An 18311-nucleotide genomic window follows, 5' to 3' on the forward strand; every position below is an offset into this window, starting at 1 on the left:
TACTACATGCTCTGGACACTTCCAAAATTATGTTTTCAACCATCAAACAACCTATGTAATTTCCCACTCATTCTCCCAGCACTTCCACACACAAACACACACACAACCCTTTACCTCAGCTTGCAGAGTCCTGTGGATGCTGCATCTCTAGCACTCAATTTCAGTGCAGCTTGCCACTTCTGTTTCCTTTATCTAGTCTACGAGCTCTGTGAACGAAGAGAGAAATTCTGTCAAACAATAAGATCATCTCAACTTCAAGACACTTAATGAATACTTACTAATACAAGTGGATATAAGATGAATAAGGAAATTAGTTTTTCTGGATCTTCCACAGAAGTTCTAATAGTGTGAATTGTAGGGTTCAAGATCAGTCTAGGAAGAAGTTTTTTGTTTCTGTTTTTGTTTTTGCTGCTCGCAACCATCACTGAATGAGTTCCTGATCTCTGAATCTTAAAGGACACTTACAGTTCTCATCCTACTCAGTCTATATATACAGTACCTTCGGATCACTCCCACCCCAAAGTATTCAGATCAGAGCACGGGGCTGAGTTCACTGTGCTACACTGACGGGCACGATCCTATCGATGGATATGTTAAATCCAACGTGTCCAAAATCAAACTTATCTGCTCCTCCTTAAGTTTCTTCCAATCTCCTAAAGAAAAACAATAACAAATCTCTCTTTGCTTCCCTCCTGTTTGTTGAATGATGGGGCTTTTATGTGTCCCCCAATTTCTTTCTTGTTCTGTAAACCCAAATTTTTCTCTCCATCTCATCTCTAGCTTTCTATTGCTTTCAAAATTCCACACTTCCTGCAAATAGTGACTCTGTGGCATCTTACTACACTCATAGGCAGTGACTGCAATGCGTTATGGGGGGGGGACACGATAATATGGATGAATGTAGCAACCACATTTTTTCATGTGAAACCTTCATAAGAGTATATATTAATAATGCCTTAATAAAAAGAAATTCCACACTTCTTTCAATTTCTGAATCTGCTGTTTAGTTCACGCCTTTAGCATTATAATCCAGGATTATTCCATGAAACTTCTTAGTTGCTTAAGGACTGTAATAAAAATGAGACTCTTGGTAATGAACCACTGAACAAATTGCCTGTGATTCTTGTTCTCACTTGGAGTTTTCTCATCAAAACCTTGCCCTTAACGTTCTTGTGATGCAAATAGCAAGACATATTTTATCCAGAGAAAAGCTGTTTAATTTTGTGATGCATGCTTTCAGTATTTTGTGTTCCATTCCAAGTTTTATTTTCTTAAAAAGCGGTATCCTCCATAGCTCCCTGTAGTCCTTTGTCTTAAAGCAGTTGCAAATCCTGCTCTTCGACTGAACTCTGCTGAAACAAGGAACACAGGAATTACCGGGTGAGATTCACAGAATATAGTGAGATATTCCTTTAAGGATACGGCAGCTATCATTAGAGGGAGGGAGTGTAACTCAGTGGTAGAGTGTGTGCCTTGCATTGCATGCGTGAGGCCTGGGGTTCAATCCCCAGCATCTCCAGGTGGTAAATGGCTTTTCTACACCAATTTCCAAGACAGAGTTTCTTTTATTTACTGCCTGCTAACAGGAAAAGTAACATGACCCAAGATATTCATTTTAATGCTATACCATTTAGACTTCATGAACCTTAAAACTTTTTGAGGCAAACAGCAGAGAAGTTTACAAAGTCTAGTAGTTTTCCATGGGGGCTATAACAAATTATCATAAACTGGGTAACTTAAAACAACAGAAATTTATTCTTTCTACCGTCTGGAGGCCAGAAGTCTGAAATTAGTATCATTAGATGGAAATCAAGGTTGCTCCCTCAGGAGGCTCTAGGGGAGAATCCTTCCTTGCCTCTTCCAGCTTCAGGGGCTGCCAGCACTCCTGGCTTGCTGCAGTGTCACTCCAATTTCTGCTGCTATGGTCACATCGATTTTTTCTCTCTGTGTGTGAAATCTTCTTGTACCTCTCTTTTAGAAGGACACTTTTGATTACCTTGGGCATATCCGGATAATTCAAGGTAATCTTCCCATTTCAAGATCATTAATGTAATCACACTTGCAAAGACACTTTTTCCATATAAGACAACATTTACAGGTTCCAGGGACTGGGGCCTGATATCTTTGGGAGTCGTTACTCATCCTAACATAGGCTATTCTAAACCCAAGACAAGTGTGCCACTATGTTAACAAGCTTGTCATCTTGGCTTCTATTTTCCATTATTATTCAGAGGAGGAAAAACAGAAAAAAAAAGGGAAGAAAATAAGAAGCCTGAGGGAAAATGGTTGTAGTTTCCTTTGTTTTCTGTGAAATTGTAAGAGAAGTAACCAAAAGTCTTATGCTCTTATTTCACTACTTATTACCTCTCTCCGTTGTCAAAAGTTTTTGGTTTGACAATAAATAAGTCAGAGTTTACTGCATGAATGTGTGGGTGGATGCTACCACAAAATGACAGCTGTCAGGAAGCTAGAGTCCTGCCAAACATGGGGAAAAAATCTGCTTTAAATGTACTCAGATAGCCTACATGTGCTGAATTGCTATTTCATACGATCCAACTTCCTTTCATTTTATTATTCATCCTATTTTCCTTTCTTTTAAAATCTCTAAGAAGAAAAATTATGCCTGGAAATATCAGTTAACATCAAACATGCTACTATGAAGAAATGGCAAAAAAATTTTTTAGTAAATGTGTCAAAATAGAAATTGCTAGTTACCAGACTAAGAGGACAAATAGTTCACAGATATCTAAGATATTTTCACTGTGGTGAAAGAACAGCCATTTTCTCTACTGTTTCCTGTCCATAAATAACTACTTTGTATTTTCCAGGCAGTCCTCAAAATTTCTAGTTCACTGATGGCCCCATTAAAGAGCTGTTATGGTTTCAAATCCATCACTATCTGTGCCCATCTTTACTGCTGAATAATAGAGATGGGAGAGAGTTCTGTCTCCTAATTTCTCTCTTGCTTTCCCTACCAGGGCAGCCCCTCTTCACCTCCCAGAAATTCAATCTCTTCCAGCTGTCCTTAGTCAATTAACTCACAAGCAAGGAGTGTAAAGGGGAAATAGAGCAGATACCTGCTAAATTCTAATATTAATTGGGAAATTTGCATCTTTGTAACTGCTTAGCAATATTTTAAATAAGATGGGAAGCACCTGAAGGCACAGGCTGTCCAAATCTTGGGATCATTTGTTGCCTATCCCTCAATAACCAACAACCAAAAGCCATATATTTATGTATATATTTATAGGAGAGAGAAACATTATTATTTTTCTAAACTATTTGAGAACAATTTTCAGACATTATGTCTTTTTATTTACAATCTTTTAGTTATACATTTCCATCATAATCTTTTTGTTATACACTGCAGTATTTATTTCTTAAAAGCAAGGGCATTTCCTTACCACAGCACAATTATCGAATTCAGGAAATTTAACACTGATAAGATAGTTTTATCTAATACAGTCTATATTAACTATAAATAATGTTACCAATAAAATCCTTTATAGAAATTTCTCTCTTAAACTAAGGTCCATTCCAGGATCACATATGAATTTTATTTCTCTTTAGTTTCCTTTAATCTGGAGCAGTTTCTCAATCTTCTTGTCTTTCATGAGATTGATATGTTTTTGAAGAGCACATGCCAGTGATTTTATAGAATGTTCCTCAATTTGTGATTAGACTATATTCAGGTTATAAATATTTGGGAGGAATATTACAGAAATGATGCTTCCCTTTATCACACCAGGATGTTTCCCTCTATTACATGCACTATCATTTGATACAGTTTTCCCCATTATTAGTTATGTTAGCTTTGATCACTTGATTAGGATTAGGTCTACCAGGTTTCTTTCCCTGTAAAATTATCATTTCCCCATTTGTATTTAATAAGTAATCTTTAAGGGAATACTTTGAGACTATATAAACATCCTGATTCTCATAAAAAATTTACTTATGTTCTTAACATTGGTTTCTGAGTTTTGCCTTGAGTCTATCATTCTGATGGTGGCCAAATGGTGATTTTCTAACTTTACTGTTTCTTCTACATTTATTAGTTGGCATACCATTGTAAGGAAAAATTTCACTTTTTCCATAATTTATTCATTTAAATATCCAATGATTATAATAGTTTATTGTAGCTATTCATGATCAAAATATCCCAGATTTGATCAGTGAAAGGCCCTTCAAGTTGGCTTCTGGATTCCTTTGAATTATCCCCATCATTTTTTGAGCACCTATATTCTAGCACAGAAAGATATCTTGGGCTTACCTTGTACTTTCTGGTCCAGACTTAGAGTCAGTGATTTCTGTTAAGTTGCTCTGGTTCCTTTTAGTAGAGGATGGTATTTTAAAATCAAGATATTGCTCATTGCTATTGAGGCATCATTTCTTCTAGGCTCTGTTAGCAGACAGATGGGGGGTGGTATATATAATTTCATTCTGGTGCCTCTAATTCCCACCCACAGCCAACAAGGCTATTCCTTACTTATCTCCTTCTCCCACGAGAGTGTTGACTTCCAACATCAATATATTTATTCATGTTTCCAATAATGCAAAAATAAATCTGCACACAAAGTCCACACAAAATATCAGAATTGCTATGCCCATAACACTGCAAAAAATAATCTTGCTACATAAAAGCTAAGATTTGTTTGCTTTTTTTTTTTTCTGTCTTTACAAGTAGGACAACGTACTGTGTAAAACATTTACTTGGACCTAGCCTTCCTTTTTCTCTTCAATGTGGTTGTGTTATCCTGTCGAAATGCAGGTAGATTTGTTTCTATTTGTTTTCAGTTTTAGGGTATTTCACACACACACTTGAGTCAGTTTTAGTTTTATTTTTCTGACCATGTAAAACATTAATATATCTAAGAGTCAAAAGATAATGAAAAGCAATATTCAGAAAAATTGCAGGAGAATGCTGTATCCTAGGACTTACCCAAGTGATGGAATGGAAGTGCCCTCTGCATAGTGTAGGCAGTTCAGAAATAGTGGAATCGAACACAAAGATGCCCAGTCTTGATGACTTAGTCCTCAGAGATGCAAAGGTGGTCAATAGAAGGTCCTAGAGGGCTTTTCGAGGACCATGTTTACAAGGAGTGAGTACATAGTTCAGTGGTAGAGTACAAGCCTCGAATACATGAGGTTCTAAGTCCAATTCCCAATACTTCCACTCTTTCCTTTTCTCTTCACCCCACTCCCTAAGATCTCTGTGCTGCAGGAAACATCCGTCAAATTGAGTTGTCTCAGCTGCAGCAGTTTTCCTTAACCTCTTTGAGATACAGGAAGGTAACTTTATCACGTTAGGGAAGTTATTTGTTGGTGGTTTTATTATTCACCCAATTTTCCAAGCACTCTCAGCAATAACTAGCATTTGGGGCACAGTCAATAGGCTATAGGAATGAGGAGCAGTTTTTCGAACCACCCAATTTCCAGTTGTATGGGATCTGAAAGCATCAAGAAATATGGGTCTGAGTCTATAATTCTGATGGTGGCCAAATGGTGATTTTTTTTCTTCTACATGTATTAGTTGGCATACCATGGTGAGGAAAAATTTCTTGTAAGTAAAGCACTCAAATTCTCTCGTCGTTCTTTTATTCTAGCTCCTTCTTAACCAAGGTTGCATAAAGCTTAGAAGCTTTCACTAAAATATTTCACTAAATTTCACTTCCAGTGGTTGAGGAATTGATGTGCTGGTGATCGATCACTTTTTTCCGTCAGAGACTCTCAAGCCCTGGAGCTTACATAAAAGTCACTTAACTACAAACATACGACAAACGAGGAAAAAGATAGTAACCTCAGCTGAAATCTGGTAGAGGGGAATAGTCCTTGTCTGGGTGTTCTAAGGAAGTTTCCAGTCTGAAAGGGCAAACATTCTGAACTCTGGCCTCCAAGATCATCTAGGGGAAACTTTCTTTGTTTTTCCCAAATAAAGAATGAACTCTTATTCTCCCAATCTCAATAGGTCCTCCCCCACCCCCGTTACTTACTCTCTAGGGATTCCCCTCCGTTCAAAATACTGAACAATCCGTATCTCCAGATCAGCAATTTTGCAGTTTCAGGTTCTGATATCACAGTGCGGAAGCAGAAACTCACAACAGGATGTACCTCAAGCATCTTAAAACCATTCTGTTTAAAAAGAAAATCGACTCTTTTTTCAGTCGCCAAAGGAGAAAACAATTAAGGTACTTATTTTTCATAGAGCAGGTAAATAGCCTCTTTGTCCTCTTTGACCTGGAGGTCTGCCATATTCTTACTCTCCAGAAGCTGTAACCGTCCACCAGGCTGTCACAAACCATTCCATTTGAGGCCATCCACTTGACCTTGAGGGACTCACCTGTATCGCCTCTGCTAGGACTGAGGAGACTGTGGCTGCGTTTGTAGGTACCACGGACTGTTCGGTCACTCTTGCTTTCCGCAGCCACGGTCCCGCTCGTCAGGCTCCTCTTTGAGCCAAAAGCAGGATGTGAGGGAGTAAAGCAGAGCCTTGCAAATGCCGGACGAATTTCTTCAGGAGACAGTCGGGTTTCATAGAAGCTTCTTTCCAAGAGTTAGAAATCTGTGGCGCAAACAGGAACTTTCTCATATTTTGCATTTCAGCAAAACCTTGTAACATCAAACACTGCGCGGGTCTCAGTTGTGCTCAATCCCAAAGCTGCTGGCCGCCCCTCGTCTCCACCGGGCCCGAGTCCGCTCGCAGAGGCAGGAAATCCTTGCGGCTCTCTGCGATGTCAGTGGGGCCGTGAACCTCCGACGAAAATTCAACCTCACCGGCGACCCCGAAGAGCTCAGCCTGTCTGTCCAACGACGGAGAGAGCACAGAGGCCCTCTGAGGCCACGACAGCCCTGGATAAAGTGAGCCAGTTCTCTTCTGGGACAGGCTATCTCTGGAGAGAACTGGAATTCTGTTTCCTGATACCTGAAGGAAGCAACGGAAACGTGTGGACGTAGACTCACCCTACACACCTCCTTTCTAGTCCCATTTGTCTTGAGGATGCTTCTTGCCTCTTCCCCTCCTTTTCCTCTCGTTCTTTCTCCACCTCACCTCACCAGCCTCTTGCCTCTCCCACGAGCTGGCACACTGCTCTTCCCAAACCGTGTATGCCGCAGTGAAGTTTTCCCAGGAGCTCAGTGCACTCCGAGTCACCTCCACGCCCATTTAAATCTGGGTTATTGAATTCACGCGTAGCTGATATTTTAATTTCCCCATCACCTTTCCTTCTCTGTGCTCCCTGTTCAGCATTTCCCCAGCACAGGCTGAGGCCTGGATTTTGTTGGGGCAGCTGCACGGCTGCCGGTAAACTATGAATAAATGCATGCTGTTTCCTGAGCCAGAGAAAATCTGTAAGATAATCTAAAATATTTTTGGAGGAAACCATCCAGAAACTCAAATCCAAATTTACTCTTGGACCAATTTTGGCTAATTGTTAAAAGCCTCGACTCTTTCTTAATCGGAGAGTGAGCTTTGAGAACCTGTACAGTCATAGGCAGGTTTTATTAAAATTCACGTTGAAGGTGGTCCTCTGCTGCCATTTCCTCATTCCAGAGATAACTGTTTCTAAAATTCTGAAAACCCTTGAAATTGATTCTACCTTACTTAACAAAAGGAGTCCAATGTCCTGGCACTGCCGAGTTGTTACAAACGTTTCTTATGACCACAGATGGGTAAAAAACAGTTCTTGGGCACCAGTCTGTAGAGGACAATTTGAAAAGAACTAATGAAGAGAGTATGTACTGGAGGCCAGGAGGTATCCAAGGATATCCTTTTCTTGTTATTTAAGTTGAGATTTAATTAGTATAAGGTAAAATACATAAAACTTAACTCTTTTTTTTTTTTTAAATAATTATTTTTTATTGAAGGGTAGTTGACGCACAGTATTACATTACATTAGTTTCAAGTGTACAACACAGTGGTAGAACATTTATATACATAATTCTAGGTTCCAGCTATCACCCTACCAAGCTGTTACAATATCTTGACTATATTCCTTATGCTATACATTACATCCCAGTTACTTATTTATTTTACCATTGGAAGTCTGTCCTTTTTTTTTTTTTTTTGTGAGGGCATCTCTCATATTTATTGATCAAATGGTTGTTAACGACAATAAAATTCTGTATAGGGGAGTCAATGCTCAATGCACAATCATTAATCCACCCCAAGCCTAATTTTCGTCAGTCTCCAATCTTCTGAGGCATAACAAACAAGTTCTTACATGTAGAAAAAATTCTTACATAATGAATAAGTTACATAGTGAACAGTACAAGGGCAGTCATCACAGAAACTTTCGGTTTTGCTCATGCATTATGAACTCTAAACAGTCAGTTCAAATATGAATACTCATTTGGTTTTTATACTTGATTTATATGTGGATACCACATTTCAAAACTTAACTCTTAAAAGAAAACTTAATTCTTCAGCTTGATGGGTTAATTCCATATGCATACATTTGTGTAATCAACACTCCAGACAGAGGTACACAATATTTCAGCTCCCTGCAGCTTCCTTGTGCCTCATCACAATACCACTCTCTGACCTCTACCATCATAGATTAGTTTTTCTTGTGTTTTGAAATAATACAAATAGAATCATATAATATGCATTTGAGTATGGATTCTTTCATTTAATGTTTTTTAGATTAGGTAATCCTTATTGTTGCTAGTAACAGTAGTTATTTTTTATTGCTCTGTAAGTATTCCATTGTATGAATACTGTACATCACAATTTCTTAATTCACTTTACTATGGATGTGCATTTGGAGTGCTCCTCACTTTTGGTTGAAATGCAATGCTGCAACAAGCATTCTTGTACATGTCTTTCAAGTGTAGCTATGGAAAAATGTTCCCTTCTTCCCTCCTAGGTTCTTTGGCTGCTGTAATTGTTAGATTAATGTAAGACAGATTAACAGGAGAAAAACTAATTGTGTATGTATAGGAGCCCCATAAAATATGAGACCCAAAGAAGTGACCAGAGTAGGAAGCTTTAAGTCTTTCAGACAAAGAAACAATAAATTTATGAAGAACTGAGAAGACAAAGTAGTTTGGGTTTGGGGTAATAAATTAGTGAGGAAATTTCAAAGGATCATGATGTTTCTGCCATGAGAGGCGTGGCTCAGTGACAGTGTGCCCTTTCCTTGTGAAAGTGTTTGAAAGCACACACAGGCATCTGCCTTTCACGATCTCTAACAAGCATGTTCTTTTATTCTTTTAAAAATATGTTTTGCATACTCGCACGGAAATAAACACATTATCCGAAAGATTGCCTTTAAATGCTTCCCGTATCTACTTCCTGGGTCTGCACCACCTTCGACTTTCTTCAGTCCTAAGTAAGAAGCATATTAACATGCCCAACAAATCTCTGTTCCATTTAGCCTTGCCATTGAAGATCAAGAGAGAAAAACGACCGAAAGAAGAGCCTCGATAATTTCATTTTGAATCCTCTTAGTTTTCTGAACAGTGTTTGCGTATCTTTCTGTTTTTATCAACTCCTTTGCTCTCTTTCTTCCTCTTCTACCAACCCGTCGACTGCCTCTCAAGATTGGATTCTATTTTCACACATGGATTTCAGCTGAGCCCATGTCTTTTGGTTGAGTAAGTGGGTGATAGTGAACAAGATTAGACACTAATAACCTGGTCACACAAATGAAAACTAATATTTTGAAAGTATGACTAAAGTAAGGGTGTTTAACTCACTGAAATAGCTCAGTTGGGAAAGCATTAGACTGAAGATCTGAAGGTCCCTGGTTTGGCTCTGGGTTTTCACAATTTGGTATTTTATCAACCCTATACACAACAGGTGCGCCCTAATCTCGAAAGAGTATATAAAAATGAACAACTTTTACTGCTTTTTGCAAATCCGATCAAGGAGTGTACACACATATATACTCACACCTCTCTTTTGGTTGCATATTCACTGGTTAAAGTGTTATCTAACAGTGAATGACTACTCTGTTAAGTGTATATATGTGGATGTGGTATAAGCAAGGACAATTTTCCAATCAGAAAAACCTTAGTTTGTATCTTGAGTCCACACCATTATTAAACTGCTGGAATAAGTTGAACATCACTGAACTTTTAAACAATTACAAGAATACTCTGAGTTTTCTTGTTGACAAAAGATCCTTCAGCCTTGCACCTTTGTCTAGAATTTGCACATCTTAAGTTATTTTCTGTTTGGGTATTCAGGAAAGAATGAAAACTAGCATTTCTATAAGAATTCTTCTGTTGAACATTCACACAAGGATCTAGAATACTGAAAGAATGAAAAGAAATGGATGATAACTGTATCTCAGGACTAAATAAAAAACCCCATTCTCCCCCTTTAACTTCAATGTCTCTCTTGAACTTCTTTGTTAGGGATAATAGGTCATTCTTGAACTATTCTTGTCAGTTTGAACGGTTTTCTTCTTTTCAAATTACTGTTTTCAGTTCCACAATGTCTGTTTTCCACTGACAACTCCTGGACACTGTGTCAGGAGACAATAATCTACAGTACTTTAATGTTAGAACTGCATCAAGTTACAAATGGAAAATTGGTACAAAATGAGAAGGAACATCAGGGGAGGGACATCAGCTGTACTGAAATTTGGAATTAGACTATCCATTGGTCACCTAGTCTCAACTCAGTAGCTTGCACTTTATTTCATTGAGAGATATCTGATTGGACAAAGAGCATCACTGTGTGTTTTATTGCCTAAAACAACTGCTGATCCCTTTGATTCTATGGAAGTGGAAGATCTATGGTAATTCCCAAAACATCATAAATCTCCCACTCAGTATCAAAAAAATGAGGCCAGTGATGCCTATATAAAAAAAGGGGTTTTGTAAAGCTCAAAGGAGGTCATGTACATGAATGCATTCTGTCCAGTCCATACATAGTGAAACTGTCAGACCATGCTCTGTATTCTCTAGCTCTCGGATTCTCCCAGAACAGCACCTGAACACCTAAACAGCACCAAATGATAATGTCTTCTGTAGCTTTATCAGCCCAATAGCAATATAATAAAGCCATAAATGAGAGTCATTTTTGTGATTTTACATTTTCTTGTACTTACATTAAGAAATAAAAATTAAAAAGTGATATTAATTTAAAAAAATATTTAAATAATGTGGCATTTCCCAAACCATAATTTTAACAAATAATTAATCTTAAAATTATTAGTGATATATTTTACATTTTAAATGTTATAGTAAGTCTTTGAGATCTAGCATGTATTTTACACTTAAAGTATATCCCAATATTTCAAGTGTTAAGTACTTAATATGGCTCATGGACATTTTGGACAGTGTAGGGTTAAACATGTACTTTGTATTTTCAGATTCTCTGAATGCAGCACATGAATGTGTTCTATCTCTAAATTTAGATGTTCAATTCCTCAGAAGAATTCTGTAATAAATGACTCAATAGGTTGAAGATGGCTATAGATATTTAATATTTTAGAAGTTCCCACTTTGATCACTGGGCAAACAGAAAAATAAAGCACATCTTCCTTTATGCATTTCTAAGAATCCAATAAATATCCACTTTTCTCCAGGTAACACATCATGGCCAGCGTTTCTGCAAACTTTCCTAATATTGGAAAGCATCAAAAACCTTATATTTATGACAAAAACAGCCAAGATAATCCTCCTCAGTATTTACACACACACACACATACACACCATCGGTTTTGTGTGTGACACTTCTTTAATCCCTCCCTCAGTGAAAACTATAATTTATTGTTTTTGATTTTATTCTAAAAGTTCCATGAACCAAGTGAATAAAAAAGTCTTCCAGATAAATCATATTCTTCCAATTTCAAAAAGGGATTGGTGCCATTTTATGAATATTGACCAAAATTCATCTATGGGCAAACCAGAATGAGAAAGAATTAACTACTAGAAATCTGGTATCAGGAAATGGGTTTTCTTGTAGTCTTTTGTAGTTTAATGAACACAGTCTTCACCATACCAGGATTTAAGAAAGTCCAGGAGCAAAGTTATTTTCCTATGAATATCACTAATGAGTACATCAATTTTCATTTACCCTCCACGTACTGTACTTTTGTTTACCAATTACAAATCCCACGCTGGAAACGAGGACGCTGGCCTGAATTCTCTGTGTAACACCCTCACAAGGTTGTGACACATATACTTTGAATTTAACATAAGCAAAGCTAGCTCATCTTCTTCATCTTCCAATCTTCCTGTTCCTAAAAGAATTTTAAAAAATCTTCCCCTTTCTGCACTTCCCTCTATTTGATAATGGTGGCTCCCCCAACCCAAACATTTTTTCCCTTTAACCCTTAAGTCTTGCGGCTCTTTACCTTCTATATCGTTCTCGTAATTGAACACATCTCCCCATCCCTGAAGCTGTTATTTCATTCGTGCCTTATGAAATAGAGTTTTGGGACTGTTGGTAGGGTCTCTTAAATTAGCTGGGTGCTTAGATGAGATCTTTACAATGAAATGCCGAATGCATCGCCCTAGGGTTTTCTTCTGATCATGGCTTTCCTCCGTCAAATTCGGTCCTTAATGTTCCGACGGAGCAAATAACAAATACCGTGAAGCGTTTTAGGCAGGAAAAAAAAATGAATCCCAATAGCCTTGTGTCTCAGGTTAAGATATCTGGAGGAAATTAAAAGGGCTGAAAACTGGGACATGATTGATTCCTTGCCAAGCGTTAATAGGAGACCCTAACCAGTTTTAAAGCCACAATGGAAAATTTCTGTGGTTATTAACGTGACACGTTTTCAATCTTTTGCCTTCCATTTCTAGTTCTGTACTTTAAAGATTCAGTATAATTCTTTGATTCCTAAAGGTCTCCTGCCCAAGATGCCCCTTATCACTCACTGAACACACTTACCACCACTTATTGTCAAATAAGTATAAAACTGACATTTTCAGGCAGGGAGGTGTGGCTCAGTGGTAGAGCTATACTTTGCGTGTATAAGGCTCCGCGTTCAACCCCCGGTCCCTCCAAGTTTTTAGTAGGTGTTCTCTTTTTCTTCTGACTGACCCCCTTTCAAACTCCCACTTTTTTCTGTTCTATCCCTGCACATATAGAAAATAAAAACATAACCCAATGGACTCCCTTGAATTCTCTTACCTTTTGCTCTGAGACTCGACACCACCTAAGGCGACTGCGAGAGCCGAAGGGAGACAAAAAGGAAGAAGGAGAAAGAACCAGGTCCTAACGGCATCTCTTGAATGCGAACAAAAGCAGACACGGTAACAGGCAGTTCACAAAATAGGTGGCTCCTATTTTGTACTGTTGTTAAAGAGACGGAAAGACGACGACGATGACAACAAAACAACCCCGCCCTATGTACATTTCCCTCGAATTATTTTTTTTGGGGGGGCTGAGCCTAGATGACATTCATCTAACGTACAATTGTTAAATAAATGAAAAGACGGTCATAAGAATATGAAGACCTTTGCCCTACAGAGGCACCCCCAACTGACCTAGGGGGTCATGGACAATCGGGACAACCTGAGGGTCATAACTAGGTTGTTCTCAAGGTAAGCCTCAGCGGCCAGCTGTCTTTCTTTACTTCTCCACATCTAGTCTTTCACCAAGTCTTCCTTCTAAATGTATCTTGCTTTTGCCTGCCTCTCTCCTCTCCTCTGCCACTGCTCTTTCCCAAGCCACCATCACCTCTCACTGGAGTACACAGAAGCCTTCTAACTAGGCTTCCACTCTTCCCCAGTCCTTACCACAGTCCATTAGTCATTCTGTAGCCACAGTGATCTTCTTTGAACATAAATCAGATCTAGTCAGATTACAGGGGGAAAAAAAAGTAGGCACTCAGGAGAGTGACTGGCTTCAGAAATCTGCTTGGCTGCTGACTGGTAGTGTGCCCTGGGACCAATTATTTGTTTCAGGATGCTTTTTTTTTTTGAGGGAGGTAATATCAATCCATGTATTTTCTATTATCCACTTGTTCTCTCCAGGCACTTATGAAAACACTGAGTGGTATGTTAGTCAGAAAGGACACTGAACAAGAGACTAAGGGGCAGAAGGATGACTGAGAATTTAGGAGTGTAGTGAGCAGACTCCAAATTCTAGGTCCAAGTGCAAAGCAGTATTTCAGGAGACTTTGGGAGTAACACAAAAGAGCCCTTGATTTTTCTGTGGATGAAGTAATAATGGGCACCAGGAGATTTATTCTACCAAAACACCTGCGGTCCCATCAAGCTATTTGGGTCTTTGAATGAGAAACCCAAGCTTCAAGTCTCCAGGCCCTATGACAAAGACTGCAACCATATATCTCCACCCTCACGGTTAGGACTCTGGCTGCCTCTCCAGCCCTACCACTCGGGCCAATTCTCTGGTTTAGTATCAAGTAGTTTAAATCTATAATATGAGTGAATTGTAATTAAAGTGTCTTCTCAGGTTAAGTCAAGCTTGTGCTACTGACAGAGACTTCTTTGTGGCTTTCTCCTTGGAAGAAATCCTGCATCTACCCACCTTCTGTTCTCCCATTTGTACCCTCTGCTCCAAGCCTAAGCCATTGCCTTTTTTGCCCTTAACTCTTATAAACCTTTTATTGGGCGGTGACGTTGGCTTTTCCTACTCTTCTTGCTTCCAAGAATCGGATGTGAATAATACAGGCTGAAACTCTCCAAAAAGAAACCTGAAATTCAGAGGTTTGCTTCTGTGGGAGAAAGTCTAAGGCACTGAAGCTCACATAGTCTCCAACCCTTGGCCGTGAGATCGAAGTCCTGACACCAGAAGCACTGAACTGTTCAAGGACAAGGTAACTGCATTTCTGAAAACCCTTTAAGGTAAAAATACTTGATTACTGTCTTACCTTTCTCTCTTTTTTCTATCTTGTAGTACAAGCTCAGCACACTAAAAAACACTCACTCCGACCTACACCTGAAGTGCTGAAGCCCAGAGACAAGAGGATCTCGTTTCCACAGGGATCGCTCTCCTACCGCAACCGCATGGGGATCCCAACTCTGCGGCTCCCCTCCCAAGGAGGGCCCTGCACCCCCAACGCCCGGAAATAAGCTCGCTCCCAGGCGGCCTCCCAAGACCCAGCGCCAGGAAACCCCGGGCGCTCTGACAACCGCGGCAGCCTCGGGCGCGACAGACGACATCTTCCTGCGGGAAAGCGCTCTCAGCCGCCTTCCTGCACCGGGAACCGGTCAGCTCGCTTCGCCCTCCCACCGAGGAAGCGCAGCGCCACCGATACCCGGACGCTGGCCGGGTCTGCGCACGCACGTCTTCTGCCCGCGCCGTGCCGCCGTCCACTTTCTGCTCAGCCTCCTCGGGTGCCGCGGCAGCCACGCCGGCCACGTCTCCGCGTCCCTTTTCCTGGGCACTGCCTGCCCATTTTCTACTCTTCCTACTCGTTCCCTCTGGCTGTTAATTTATCCTAGTAGTTTAGCTCACTCGCCGGGGAGCCCCCGAGGCCTCGGGCGGCCGGGCCTGGCTGACTTTCAGAATCAACTGGGGGAGCTTCTAAATAGGGTCATTCCCTCTCCACCCCTCAGAGATTTGCATCCTTCTGAGTTGACTGTCCGCAGCAGGTTTGGGCTGAAGGCGGGCAGCGTCTGCATTTTCCTCAGGGACGGCAGGATCTGAAGAACCGACGTGGCAAACGGCGAATTCGTTTTGCAGGTTGTGCCAGGCCGCCGAAACAGCCCCCGGCCGCTCTCGTTCAGAAGAGGATTCCGTACACACCGAGAGGCTCAACAATCCTCGTATCCTCCTCTGTTCTCTTCCCCACCTTGGTCTCCGTGAGTCTCAGAACCAGAGCGCATCCTCGAGAGGAAGCGAGGCCGGTTCCGCGACCCCGGTGCTGGCCCGGGCGTTGGCGAGGGTTGTGATGTCGGTGACCCACACTTGTGGGTCTTCATTTAGGGCCAAATACTGTGAATTCCGTTCTTTCTCATTTCCTCACTCAACCAGAATCCAGCCACTTACCAAGCACTCACGCTTCTATTTTTGTATCTGCCCATGCTACTTTTTGTATGCTCCTGACAGCCTTTGTGGACAAAGTTGTAAGAAGGGAGAATGAAAATGAAAAACAAAACAAAACTTTCTTGCCCACAGGAAAGTTGCAAAAATAATACAAAGAATTACCATGAACATACACACATTACCCAGATTTACCAATTTCAAATATTTTGCAACATTTGTTCCTCCTCTCTCTTCAACTGTAAGCACACATAGATTATTTTTTTCTAAGCAACTTCAGAATAACTTGCATACCTTTATATCTTATCTCTAATAATTCAGTATGTATTTCTTAAGGGAAGGGCATGTTCTTATAAACCACAGCAATGTCCAGATTCTGAAATTTCAATATTGCAAGGATACAGACCACCTTCAAATTTCACCAATCATTCAGAAAATGTCCTTTAGAGCAACTTTTCCCTCAGTCCAGGATGTGGGCAGGATCTTAAGAGTTCATTTAGTGTTTTTGTTTGTCTAGTGTCCTTTAATCTGAAATGTTTCTTAACTTTTCTTTATTCTGGGCATTGACAGATTTTGAAGAATTCAGGCCAGCTGTTGAATAGAATGCTCTTCATTTTGGGTTTATCTGATGTTTCCTCATGATTAGATTGAGGTTATGCACTTTTGGCAAAAATGTAAATAATGTTGTGTTCTCAGTGTATCACACAAGGTTTTTTCCTTAATTGGTGGTGTTAACTAAATGCAGTCTTCCCACATTCAGTTAGTTTATAATCTGTGGGGACATAATTGGGGCCATATAAATGTCCTATTGTTCATTGAAATTTTATCCATAGTTTTAGAATTGATTAATGAATTTTTTCCTCAATCAATCATTGCTATTATGTAGCACAATGGTGATATTATTCTTTCAATCTAGTCTCCCACGTTTATTTTTCATTCTTTTTAAAATTGAGATACAATTGACATGTAACACTATATAGAGTTTCAGGTGTAACATAATGATGTTATTTGTCTATATTACAAAGTGATCACCAAAATAAACCTAGTAAACACCCATCACCACACAGTTACATATTTTTTCTTGTGATGAGAACTTTTAAGATCTACTCTTAGCAACTTTCATATATGCCATACAGTATTACTAACTATAGTCACCATGCTGTCCCATACATCTCTAGGGCTTATTTTCTTCCACATTTATTAATTAGTATATTACTGTTAAAAAGAAACCAAAACAAAGGCTACAGTTTGAATATACCGCTGTGCCAAACATTCAATACCATAACCAAATTTACCATAACCAAAACTTAAAACTGTCCTGATTTCTCCAAAATGCTGACTCTGAACTTAAATAAAGTTTAAGATTTCTTCATGTCAGTGTGACTGTATAGTCACTTCCTCGTCAATCAGCTACAAACAAGCTTATGCAGTAATACTACCATAAATGAAATGTCAGTTTCTAGTAGCCAATCATAACAGAAAAAAAATGTACTTCCTTATTTATGCTTTACAAACCGAGCTGTTACAGCTGAGAGTCAAGCTTCTATGACTTCTGATTTTGAAATCTCCCTGCTCATGAACAATTTGTTTCTTGCTAAATAAAATATTCATATCAAGTAAAGCTCTCTGAATTATCTTTTGATTCTGTAAAGTAACAAGTTCTGTCTTATTTATTTACTTACTTGCAATAGTTATGAGATAAAATAATCTTATTTTATTCAGTGGGTTAAATCCTTTTTCTTTATTAATTTGTCCTATACTTAATATGTCCTAGATTTTGCTAGGGTGAGCCCCTTTGGGCTGGCTCATGCATCTTTTTAAGACAATTCCACATCTTTTTATTGTTTAAATCATTTCCTAACCTTTTAGCACAGCAAGATATTCCAGACTCATCTTGTACTTTCTCTAGCTCAGCCCTGGAACCAGTGATTCCTCCAAAAACATTTGGTTTCTTTTAGTAAAGAATGGCGCTAAGAAATCAAGACACAAGACTAAGTTTGCTAATTTTAGCTGGGATGCCACTGCTTCCAGGGAAAAACAGCAAAAGTGACAATTTCATACTGTTGAATCATGAATTTATACTGGCACTTCTGATACAGTTTCAAGGTGCTCTGATGCTGTCAGTCCAATCATCCATGTGGTAGGCATAAAATGTAAAAAAAAAAATTTGTTCAACACATCATTTTAGTTATGCTGAAAATCAAGAGGAACCAAATGATTTAAACGACAGTCTGTCCCTTAAATTGATAAGAGGCTGACAGAGTGAATGTACACACCACCAACAATCGAATTCAGAAGCTGGTACCTGTTTACCGAGTTTGAATCTGTCTGAAACCGAAAGAGTTTTAGAGGATAAATAATAGCATGACTTGGCAATTGGGGCACTGGAATCTGAGCTCTTTGT

Source organism: Manis pentadactyla, chromosome 16 (assembly GCF_030020395.1).
Source record: "Manis pentadactyla isolate mManPen7 chromosome 16, mManPen7.hap1, whole genome shotgun sequence".
Taxonomy (NCBI): Eukaryota; Metazoa; Chordata; class Mammalia; order Pholidota; family Manidae; genus Manis; species Manis pentadactyla.